The 12,287-nt window shown below is 36.6% G+C and overlaps 1 non-coding gene across 1 annotated transcript; it reads right to left on the bottom strand.

The window, feature by feature from the left end:
* Positions 1-1,699: 1,699 nt before the first annotated feature.
* Positions 1,700-1,806, bottom strand: LOC129464303 (U6 spliceosomal RNA). The gene has a single exon (XR_008651530.1). It is a non-coding gene; the product is annotated as a U6 spliceosomal RNA (small nuclear RNA).
* Positions 1,807-12,287: the final 10,481 nt, after the last annotated feature.

Genomic DNA, 12,287 nt, shown 5'->3' on the forward strand with positions numbered 1-12,287 from the left:
CTACCGGTCTTCCTATTTCGCTAATTTTTTCAAAAAACCAGCTCCTGGATTTGTTGATTTTTTGAAGGCTTTTTGTGTCTCTATCTCTTTCAGTTATTTTCTGATCTTAGTTATTTCTTGTCTTCTGCTAGCTTTGGATTAGTTTGCTTTTGTCTCTCTAGCTCTTTTGATTGTGATGTTAGGGTGTTGATTTGAGATCTTTCTACATTTCTGATGTGGGCATTTAGTGCTATAAATTTCCCTCTTAATAATGCTTTAGCTGTGTCCCAGAGGTTCTGGTACATTGTCTCTTTGTTCTAATTGGTTTCAAAGAACTTCTTGATTTCTGCCTTAATTTCATTATTTACTCAGGAGTCATTCAGAAGCAGGTTGTTCATTTCCATGAAATTGTGTGGTTTTAGGTGAGTTTCTTAATGCTGAGTTCTAATTTCATTGCACTGTGGTCTGAGAGACTGTTTGTTATGATTTCAGTTCTTTTGCATTTGCTGAGGAGTGTTTTATTTCCAATTATGTGGTTGATTTTAGAATAAGTGCCATGTGGCACTGAGAATAATGTATATTCTGTTGATTTGGGATATAGAGTTCTGCAGATGCCTAGTAGGTCCACTTAATCCAGAGCTGAGTTCAAGTCCTGAATATCCTTGTTAATTTTTATCTTGTTGATCTGTCTAATACTGACTGTGGGGTGTTAAATTCTCCCACTGTTATTGTGTGGGAGTCTAAGTCTCATTGTAGGTCTCTAAGAACTTGTTTTATGAATCTGAGTGCTCCTCTATTGGGTACATATGTATTCGGAATAGTTAGCTATTTGGTTATTTTGCACACTAGTTCTTGCAGTTTCTTCATAGTGTCATTGGTCTTTATATTTTTGTTTGTTTTTGCAGTGGCTGGTACTGGTTTTTCCTTTCCATATTTAGTGCTTCTTTCAGGAGCTCTTGCAGGGCAGACCTGGTGGAAAAGAAATCCCTCAGCATTTGCTTCTCTGGAAAGGATTTTACTCCTCCTTCGCTTATGAAGCTTAGTTTGGCTGGATATGAAACTCTGGGTTGAAAATTCTTTTCTTTAAGAGTGTTGAATATTGGCCCCCAATCTTTTCTGGCTTGTAGAGCTTCTGCTGAGAAGTCCACTGTTAGTCTGATCGGCCTCCCTTTGTAGATGACTTGGCCTTTCTCTCTTGCTGCCCTTAGCAGTTTTTCCTTCATTTTGACCTTGGAGAATCTGGTGATTATGTGTCTTGGGTTTATCTTCTCGTGGAGTATCTTAATGTTATTGTCTGTATTTCCTGAATTTGCATTAGGTTGGGGAAGTTCTCCTGAATGATATCCTGAAGTGTGTTTTCCAGCTTGTTTCGATTCTCCCCATCTCCTTCTGGTACTCCCATCAATCGGTCTTTTTATGAAGTCCCATATTCTTGTAGGCTTTGTTCATTCCTTTTCATTCTTTTTTTTTCCTCTATTCTTGTCTGCACATCTTATTTCAGTAAGGTGGTCTTCAGACTCTGATATCCTTTCTTCCTCTTGTTCGATTCAGCTGTTGATACTTGTGTACTTTTCACGAAGTTCTTGTGCTGTGTGTTTCAGCTCCATCAAGTCGTTTATGTTCCTCTCTAAACTGCTTATTCTACTTAGCAGTTCCTCTAACATTTTATCAAGGTTCTTCGCTTCTTTGCATTGTGTTAGAACATGCTCCTTTAGCTCATAAAAATATGGAACACTTCACGAATTTGCATGTCGTCCTTGTGCAGGGGCCATGCTAATCTTCTCTGTATTGTTCCAATTTTAGTATATGTGCTGCCGAAGCAAGCACACATCTCTGAGCTTTTGAAACTTCTTGCCTGTTCCTCCCAGGTTCTTTCTCTTCGTTGTTTCCTTGCTTTTAAAAAAGTTTTTTACATAAATATCTCTAAACAATGCTTAACTTTGTTTTTTAGCATTTTCAAAATTGTTTCATTCCATCTTCAGTCTTCTGTGTTTAATGTTTTGACTTAACATAATGTCTCTCAGATACTTTCATGTTATTGTTTATGGTTATATTCATTTTCATCACTACATCATCTACTACATATGTTTTTCAAATTTTATTTATCCATTGTTTTTTAGATGGATATGGATTAATTTTTTTAAAAATTATAACTGTAATACACAATGTTGAATACCTTTTGCTTAATGTTGTCCATAATACTTGGAAGTAATGTATTTATAAAAATTTTCTCAATCAAATGAGCATTAAATATTGCTTATTTTGGTGTCAGGTTCATTTTCCTAATTATTAATGAGGGTGAACTTCTTTCTCAGTTTAAAAATACTGTTATTCTAAGTTCAAGGGAACAAGTGCAAGTTTGTTACATAGGTAAGCGTGTATCATAGGGGTTTGTTGTACAGATTACTTCATCACCCAGGTATTAAGCCTAGTAGTCATTAGTTATTTTTCCTGATCCTCTCCCTCCTCCCACCTTCCACCCTCTGAAAGGCCCCAGTGTGTATTGTCACCCTCCTCACCATGTGTCCACGTGTTCTCATCATTTAGTTCCCACTTAGAAATGAGAACATGCAGTATTTGGCTTTCTGTTCCTGTGTTAGTTTGCTAAGGATAATGGCCTCCTGTTCCATCCATGTTCCTGTGAAGGACATGATCTCATTCTTCTTTATGGCTGCTTAGTATTCCATGGTGTATATACACCACATTTTATTTATCCAGTCTATCATTGATGGGCATTTAGGTTGATTCCATGTCTTTGCTATGGTGAACAGTGCTGCAATAAACATGTGTGCACGTTTCTTTGTAACAGAATGATTTATATTCGTTTGTGTATATACCTAGTAATGCAATTGCTTGGTCAAATGATGTTTTTGTCTTTAGGTCTTTGGGGAATATTACACTGTATTCCACAATGGCTGAACGAATGTATAAGCATTCTTTTTTCTCCACAACCTTGCCAGCAACTGTTAGTTTTTAACTTTTTAACAATAGCCATTAGGACTGTTGTTTGATGGTATCCCATTGTGGTTTGGATTTGCATTTCTCTAATGATCAGTGATGTTGACATTTTTTCTTATGATTGTTGGCCACATATACGTCTTCTTTTGAAAAGTGTGTGTTCATGTCCTTTGCCCACTTTTTTGTATTTTTTATTTCATGTAAATTGTTTAAAGTTCCTTATAGATGTTCGATATTAAACCTTTGTTGGATGCATAGCTTGCAAAAATTGTCTCTCGTTCTGTAGGTTGCCTGTTTACTCTGTTGATAGTTTCTTTTGCTGTGCAGAAGCTCTTTAGTTTAATTTGATCCCATTTGTGAGTTTTTGCATTTGTTTCAATTGCTTTTGGCATCTTCATCATGAAATCTTTAACCGTGCCTATGTCCTGAATGGTATTGCCTTGGTTGTCTCCCGGGTTTTTATTGTTTTGGGTTTTACATTTAAGTCTTTAATCCATTAATCTGTCTTGAGTTAATTTTTGTATATGGTGTAAGGAAGGAGTCTAGTTTCAATCTTCTGCATGTGGCCAGCCAGTTATTCCAGCACCATTTATTGAATAGGGAATCCTTTTCCAATTGCTTGTTTTCATCATGTTTGTTGAATATCAGATAGTTTTTTCTCAGTTTATTGGCAGTTAGTGGTTTCTCTTCCATAAAATCACCTCTTCTTAGTTTTTGGCCATTTTCGGTTGGGTTGTTAGACTTTACAAAAATTAATTTGAATGAATTCTTAAGACATATTAGATATTAATCTCTGTTTGTCACATGTGTTTCAAATATCTTCTCCTAGTGTTGATTTGCATTTTTACTTTCTTTTCAGCGCTTTGAAATGTATTATTATTCTTAATTTCTGTGTAGTAGAAATTATCAATCTTTTATGATATTTTTAATTTTGATGAGGTTCAATTTATTAATTTTTTCCTTTTATGGATTGTGCTTTTGGTGTCAAGTCTTAGAAATATTTGCCTAGCCCTACATCCTAAATTTTTGTACAATTAAGTCTGTGATGCATTTTGAGTTAATTTTTTATAAGCTGTGAAGTTTGGGTTGAGGTTTACATTTTGCTTATGTTTTTCCAATTGCTTCAGCACCATTTGCCAAAAGACTTTCCTTCCTCCACTGAATTGCTTATGTACCTTTGTTAAGAATCAGCTGAGTGTATTTGTGTGAGTTTATTTTGGGGTTCTTTATACCCTTCCACTGATCTATGTGTCCATCCCTCCACTGATACCATGCTCTTGATTATTGTAGCTATAGAATAAACATGAATATTGGTTAAAGTGATTTCTTCCACTTTAAACCTCAATAGGATTTAGATAGGCATTGCATTAAACCTACATCTTTACTCTGTTGAGGCTTCCAATCCATGAACATAGTATGTCTCCACTTATTTAAAGCATTGACTGATTTCCTCAGTATTTTGTAATTTTTAGCATATAGACCCTGTACCTGTTGTATTTAAAATGCATCTAAGCATTTCATTTTCTTTGGAACAACTGTAAATGGAATGGTGATTCTGATTTTGGTTGCTGCATTTTTATTGTTAGTATGTAGAAGTGTGGCTGATTTTTCTGCATTGATCTGATATCCTTTGACCTTGCTGAACTCATTTGTTCATTCTAGGATCATTTTTGTAGATTTCTTGGGATATTCTATGTTGATAATTATGTCATCTAAAATACAGTCTTACTTTTTCCTTTCCAATTCATACGCCTTTATTTTTTGCCTTATTGCAGGGTCTAGGATTTCCAGTGCTATATTTTCTAAGAATTGTGAGAGCAGATATTGGACATTTTTACATTGTTTCCAATGTTGTACGGAAAGCATTCAGCCTTTCACCATTAAACATGATGTTAGCTGCAATTGTAGATGCCCTTTATCAGGGTGAACTTAGCACCTATCTCTCTTTCCCTCACTTGCTGACAGTTTATAACACGAATGGTGTTGGATATTGTGATATGCTTTTGCCATGTCAGATGATATGACTGATTGGATTGGCATTTTTTGTATTAAAAGATCCTTTTCTATTTTGAGATCATAAGGATATTCTATTTTGTTTTCTAAAAGTTTTGAAGTTTTGCCTTTTACATTTATATATTTATTCCATTGGGAATTGATTTTGCCAATAGCATGAGAAAGTGTGCAACTTAATTTTTGTAAGGATTGCTGATTGTATCAGCTCTTTCATTGAATATATATCCTTTTGCCATATCTCTCATATGATTGGGTCTGCTTTGTTCTGTCGCACTGAATGATCTCTCTGCTCTGGGCTAATATCATATAGCTCTAATTATCTTAGTTCTGTAAGCCTTGAGATTATGTTGGGCAAATCTCTACACTGTATTCTTCATCAGAAGTTTCTCCCCTATTTTGTAATATTCATTTTCCATATAAATTTTAGAATTGGCTACCATGTTTCTTGAAAAGCCTATCGGATTTTTAATCTGTAAACAATTTATGGAAATTGACATCTTTTTGATATTGAGTTCTGACACTTTCCATGAAAATAATATTCCAATTATTTAGAGATTCTTAAATATCTCTTATAATGTTAAAAAGTTTCTCCATAAATGTCTTGTGCTTATTTTGTTTGATTAATTTCATGGTAGCTTGGTACCTTAAAGGGCTTTTTAAAAAGTAGCTTTTTAAAATAGTATCTTATTGCATAATGTTTGTTTGTTGTTGATATATAACTAATTAATTTCTATGCATTAATCTCACATTCAAGCACTTTACAAGACACTCTTACTAGCTCTAATTTTTGGCAGATTATTTTGGGTCTTTAATGTGGAAATCACATTATATATGAATAAAGGGGGTTTTGTTGCTTCCTTTCCAGTCCTTTTCATTTTTTTGCCCCTTTGTCCTTATTACACTATTATGTTAAACAGAAGTGATGATAATAGACATTCTTTTCTTGTTCCTGATTTTAACTTACTTTACCATTAAAATTTATATTTACTGTAAATTTTTGATAGACAAATTTTGTCAGGTTAAGAAAGATTTCTGTGATTTCTATTCTGAGCTTTTAAAAAAAAAAATGCAAATGGGTGTTAAGTTTACCAAATAGTTTCTACACATTGTGACATAATAACTTGTTTCTTTAATTTGATAGATCATACATATAGATTTTTTTGCCAATGTAAACCAACTTTTCCTTCTTGAAATTCATCTAACTTGATCATGATATATTATCTATCAATGCAGTACCTTTAACCATCATTACCAATCCATTGGAATCACCAAGTAACTGGAAATTATTTACCAACTCTGACTTAAGTGAGCTTCCTTTATTCTCTCCTCCACCAGACATACTTCCATTTTAGTACACAAATTCTTCAATTCCAAAAGTACATACACAACATGAAATATAAATTGTTTACGTTTAAATTCAGGTAAAGGAGATATTTGCAAAAGAGGCTTATTTTGCTGCATCTCCTTCAAATCATCCTATGTAGGTAAAAGTCTATTTAATCTGTTCAAAATTCAGGCCTGCTCAGAAGAGTTGGGTGTGGTTTAAAGCTCAAAGGAACCCTCAGTTTGTGACTAAATGGACAGGCACAGGAAATATCCACAGGATAAACTAACAAGTGTCTGTTTTAACTCTAGAAACCAAATGGGGTCAGGCGCAGTGGCTCACACCTGTAATACCAGCACTTTGGGAGGCCGAGGTGGGCAGATCACTTGAGGTCAGGAATTCAAGAGCAGCCTGGTCAACATGTTGAAACCTTGTCTCTACTAAAAACACAATAATTAGCCAGGCAAGTGGGGTATGCCTGTGGTCCCAGCTACCTGAGAGGCTGAGAATCACTTGAACCCCAGAGGCAGAGGTTATAGTGAGCAGAGATTGCACCACTGCACTCCAGCCTTCCAGCCTGGGCGAGAGAGCGAGACTTCAACTAAAAAAAAAGAAGAAGAAAAGGAAACCAAATGGTAAATTTTCTGAGTTTCTTCTGAGAGGATATCTCGTTTATATCTCTTTGTCCAGCGTGTTGTCGGAAACTATGTGTTTTTCTAATTTTTGCACTTGATTCATTAGTAGCAGACTATACATGCTTAGCTCATGTGGGTTTCTGTTTCTGTGTTTTTCCTAAAAGGCAGAGGAGGAGGGAAGAGAAGTTCTGGGCTAAAGACCCAAGAGCCTTTCATTTAAAGGCTTATAGCCAAACTGCAAGCCTGTGGTGATCTAGACCAATTAAATCAGAAACATTGGAGTTGAGACTCAATTATTGATATATTACAAACCTCCCTGGGTGATTCCGACGTGCAGGAAAGGATGTGAATCAGTGTTTCCAGCTATCAGAGTCAAATGACTATTAATATGTATCTAAGGACATAGCAGACATTTTGTAAATATATTTATTCACCTAGTCTTGAGCCTCTTTAAATATAATGGAAAGGGAAGTGTTTTAATGTTTTACTCTCTAAAACTTTTACTATCTTGGAACTTTTCCTGTAGTAGACTAGCAATGAGAAAATCATGGAGGAGGCAGTGACAGCAGAATGACAACAAAAAACACACAGAGGTGTGTGTGTGTGCACACACACAGATTCAAATATTGCAAGAAAAAGGCGAAAAATTGGGGGTCCATAATTTTCTACTATACTTTGGTGGTGAATGAGACATAAAAACCTTTTTTTTCTACTGATCACGGCATGATTTTCTTTAGGTTCAAGCCCAGTGCTCTGAGTAAGTTGATTAGCTCCAACCAGGTGAATAGTTTCACTAAAGGTAACACTCTCCTCCCAGAGGAGAAATGCCATCTATAACCTGCCATTGATTGAAGTGGCTGACCCTGTAGAACACACATACAAGTTCTACCCACCCTGTATCCTGCACCAACCCTGAAGCACAGGCACTTTCTGCAGGAGGCAAAGAAGAAACAGCCTGCACTAACTGCTGGGCTTTGCAGGTGACAATAGCAAAGGTTTATTACAGTTTCTGAACATGTTAGAAAGTAAATCTCTATTGTAGATAGCCCTGCAAGTCCAAAACTGTAGGAGGTTTAGAAAAATACGGGTTTTAGCAGCAGGTGAAACAATGATGACAGCACTATAAGTCTAATGTTGAATTTTTCTAAGTTTCTTAAACATGACATTGGCCATGGGTCAATCACATGTTTCAATCTTTAAAGAGATGGAAAAGATATTTTGTCCCCAGGTTCTTTTCTATGACGACGCTGATTGTACTGTGGCATAGTATAGTTGGTAGACTGAGTAGAAAGTAGTATAGATTTTCATTGTTATTAACCATCTATAATTCAATTTTTTAGGAAGATGCAAAGTAAATTGTTAGTGAAAATTGTCTAGAGCCTGATACAATGGACTTTTGAAGTTTGTTTCTGCTGCATACCGAAGTGATGTCTTCCATATCAACTTCAAGCCATGAAAAGTTACACAAAAAGGATTTCATGTATACTTTCTCTATGGTATTCATCATCACTCATTCAGGCAATATTGACTGATTCCTCTTCTGGGCAGGCTTTGTGCCGAGAAATGGAGAAAATGCATAGGGACATATGTGAAACTGTCCCTGATATTAGGGAGGAAGAGACACTCAAATAACTTTGAGATTGTAGTTACTGTACAGCTAGGACATAGATGAAAAGCAACAAAGCAAGTCATTCAAATGCTCATTTATATGATAACACAAACCCATATGTTTGAAATAATCGGCGTGACAATCAGAACCTCTCAGTTTCCATCTGGATATCTGTTGTATTGTCAACACTGCCCAATTTTGAGGGTCATTTGGTTTTGTAGCATGACAGATTCTTTCAAGTTCATTTGTTTCCTTTCTTGTAACATGTGTTGCTGCAGCTCCAATAATACCCTTTTGATGATATCACAGATGATGATTCATCCTTAGGTCTTATTCACTCCACACACTAGGTTACACTGGCACAAATCCTCATTTCATTTTTGCTACCTAATTGGAAAACTACTGTCAAATACTTCAAGAAGGAGAAAGAAACCCCAGGAGAATTAGGTGATAATATTATTCACTGCTATCTATTGAGAGCATTTATCTAATCAAAACAAAAGATGTAACACCTGCTATGTATCTAGCACTCTCACCAGCTGGTGCAGATGGATGCAGCCAGCTTGAGCTCTGAAATCTCCTCCATCCCTGAGTAGTCCCTGAGTGGTGGTTTGAGCCAGGCAGTGAGGGGAGAAGCGGGCCAGGCTAGCTCAGCTCAGCAAGATCTCATGGCTGCCTGGCAAGTCACTTTGATGTGCTGTGCCTTTGAAGTCAGTTCTTTCATATGGGGCACTCTTCCCACCAGTCTCTTTCTTAGCCCCTGTGGTTTATCAGAAGGAGAAGTCTTCCAATAATTACTTCTTTGAGGGAGGCAGAGAGAGAAGTGAGACCTTGAAGGAAGAAAACAAAGACAGGGAGAGAGTGAGAGAGCAAGAAAGCTAGAACTAGGGAGTGAATATTAAAGGCAGTTGGCATTTGAATTTACCTTGCCTATATTTTAGTTGAAATGTCTACCCTTAAGCTGGATTTAGCTTTACAGGTGCTTTTTCGGAAGGAGAGAGGAATTTTATACTCTTACATCTAGCTTCTTGGGCCTGTTTGATGCTAATAAGAACATTGTTAGCTTGTGTTTTAAAATGTCATCTTAAAAGAAGTCTTGAGTTTGCTTGAGTATCTTTATTTCACTAATTTTAGAAACTCTTCTAGAAACTGTAGGCACACCACTGCCAATATCCTCATCTGTAAAATGGGGTTAATAGCGGTAACTATTTCATGAAGTTATGATGAGGAGGAGATGAACTAAGATTTGTAAACTGCTTAAAAATGTGCCTTGAGAAGGAAATGCTATGTAAGCATTTATTAAATAGAATAATAAAGAATGATTTAAAAATAAAATATAAAAAACAAATAAGAATAAAAACCAACAGGGTAAGTTAGATTGTTCATCATTTAATCCTGATCTATGTTGATTTATTTATTTTTTATTTTTTTTATTTTTTTTGAGACAGAGTCTCGCTCTGTCGCCCGGGCTGGAGTGCAGTGGCGCGATCTCGGCTCACTGCAAGCTCCGCCTCCCGGGTTCACGCCATTCTCCTGCCTCAGCCTCCCGAGTAGCTGGGACTACAGGCGCCCGCCACCACGCCCGGCTGATTTTTTTTGTATTTTTAGCAGAGACGGGGTTTCACCATGTTAGCCAGGATGGTCTCGATCTCCTGACCTCGTGATCCGCCCGCCTCGGCCTCCCAAAGTGCTGGGATTACAGGCTTGAGCCACCGCGCCCGGCCTGATTTATTTTTAAAATTAGGTTGATTACTCTAGAGAAGTCAGTGTAGTGTCTGTTCCCTCTTTCCATAGCTGGATGATGCAGAAATTCCATATTGGTGCCACATCTTATAGATAACTCAGAAGACACTTGTTTTAGTTATTTCTAAGCCTCAGGCTTTTGACTTCTATGGAGCTAAGGAGGACACCTGTCCTTAGCTACTTAGATTTTAGCAAGAATATTATTGCATTGTCTAGTGGTTTGGCTCAGACATGGCCTAGAGTAGATAATGACTGCCTGATATGGTTTGGATGTTTGTCCCCTCCGAAGCTCATGTTGAAATGTAATTGTCAGTGTTGGAAGTGGGGCCTGGTGGGAGGTGGCTGGGTCATGGGGGAAGATCCCTCTTGAATAGCCTGGTGCCCAACTTGAGGTAAAAAGTGAGTTGTTACTCTGGTTGTTTAAAGGAGCCTGGAACCCCCTCCTCTCTCTCTCTCCCTTCCTCTCTCACTGTAGGATATGCTGGCTCTCCCTTTAGCTCCTGCCATGATTGCAAGCTCCTTGAGGCCTCACCAGAAGCAGATGCTGGCACCAGACTTCCTGTACAGCCTGTGGAATCGTAAGCTAGAAACACCTCTCTATTTTCTTTATAAATTACCTGGTTTCAGGTATTTCTTTATAGCAATGCAAATGGACTAACACACTACCTTTATTCTGTGAAAAGTTTCTCTGGCTTGAAATATGGTGAACAACATCATTTGTCCCTTATTCCAGGAAGAAGTTCAAAATCCTTTCAGATTCCATGTATTCTTTCTATATTTCTGTTGTGTCTCTTACCACGTACAGCTGACTCTTGAAAAATGTAAGGGTTAGGGTCACTGATCCCTGTGTAGTTGAAAATCCCGGCATAAATTTTGACTGCTCTTAACTACTTAAAACTTAACTACTAATAGCTTACTATTGGCCAGAGGCCTTACTGAAAACATGAACAGTTGGTTAACACATATATTTTGTATGTTATATGTATTACAGAGTGCATTCCTAAAATAAAGTAAGCTAGAGAAAAGAAAATGTTATTAAGAAAATTGTAAGGAAGAGAATATATGTTTACTATCCATTAAGTGGAAGTGAGTCATCATAAAGATCTTCATTTTCAAGGGTGGCAGAGGCATAATAAAAACTGTGTATAAATGGATCCTTGCAATTCAAACACATGTTGTTAAGGGTCAACTGTATTTCAGAAGCAATGCCAAAATAAAGCACTTGCTGCCTCCTTTGACTGATAAATGTGCATTAATCATCACCCTTTCAGCAGAACCTGACCTGAAATGCCCTGTGACAGAATTTTTGTTGCTGTTTTTTTTTTTTTTTTTTGGTTGTTTCTTGCAACAGGTAAAAATATTAAGGCTGTAGAAATTTACTCAGGGTTAGGGCTGTTGATCACATCATTGCTTGCCTTAGGTTGCCTGACATCTCAGTTTATGACTTGTATTCAGGTTTTAGGGACTGGTATGCCATTTACTATTGTCAATGGACGTGGGCTGAAAGCCTGACTTCGAATTTATGAAATAATTTCAGTTTTCTGGTTACCAAACTAACCAATTATTAATTGAATTAGGGTTTCAATACAGAGGAAATTGTACCAAATCTGTACATTCAAAATCCTGAGAATATGTTCAGTCTATCAGAAAAAAATAGCTGTGGGCATTTCCATTTTTTAAACTGTTATCTTAGAAGCAAAGAAAATAAATAATTATTGTCTTTAATAATAATGATTACTAAATATTCTTATAATATTGAATTCTTAGAACAACAGTGTAAATGTAATTTAGGAACTTAGGTGATCTTCTATGTGCACACCTATGGGTATGTTAATACCACATGAATTAAATTTTATGACACCTTTATGACGTATCTGATATTTCAATATTTTCTAATGGAAAAATTACCATAGGATGTTATTCTGGGTTACAGCATTGACCAGGTGGCTGATTTCCTACTCATCACGCTGTCTTCTGTGAACAAGTACAAGAGCAACTGAAACAACTACTACAATGTATTCAATGA

This window comes from Symphalangus syndactylus, chromosome 15 (genome assembly GCF_028878055.3).
Source record: "Symphalangus syndactylus isolate Jambi chromosome 15, NHGRI_mSymSyn1-v2.1_pri, whole genome shotgun sequence".
Taxonomy (NCBI): domain Eukaryota; kingdom Metazoa; phylum Chordata; class Mammalia; order Primates; family Hylobatidae; genus Symphalangus; species Symphalangus syndactylus.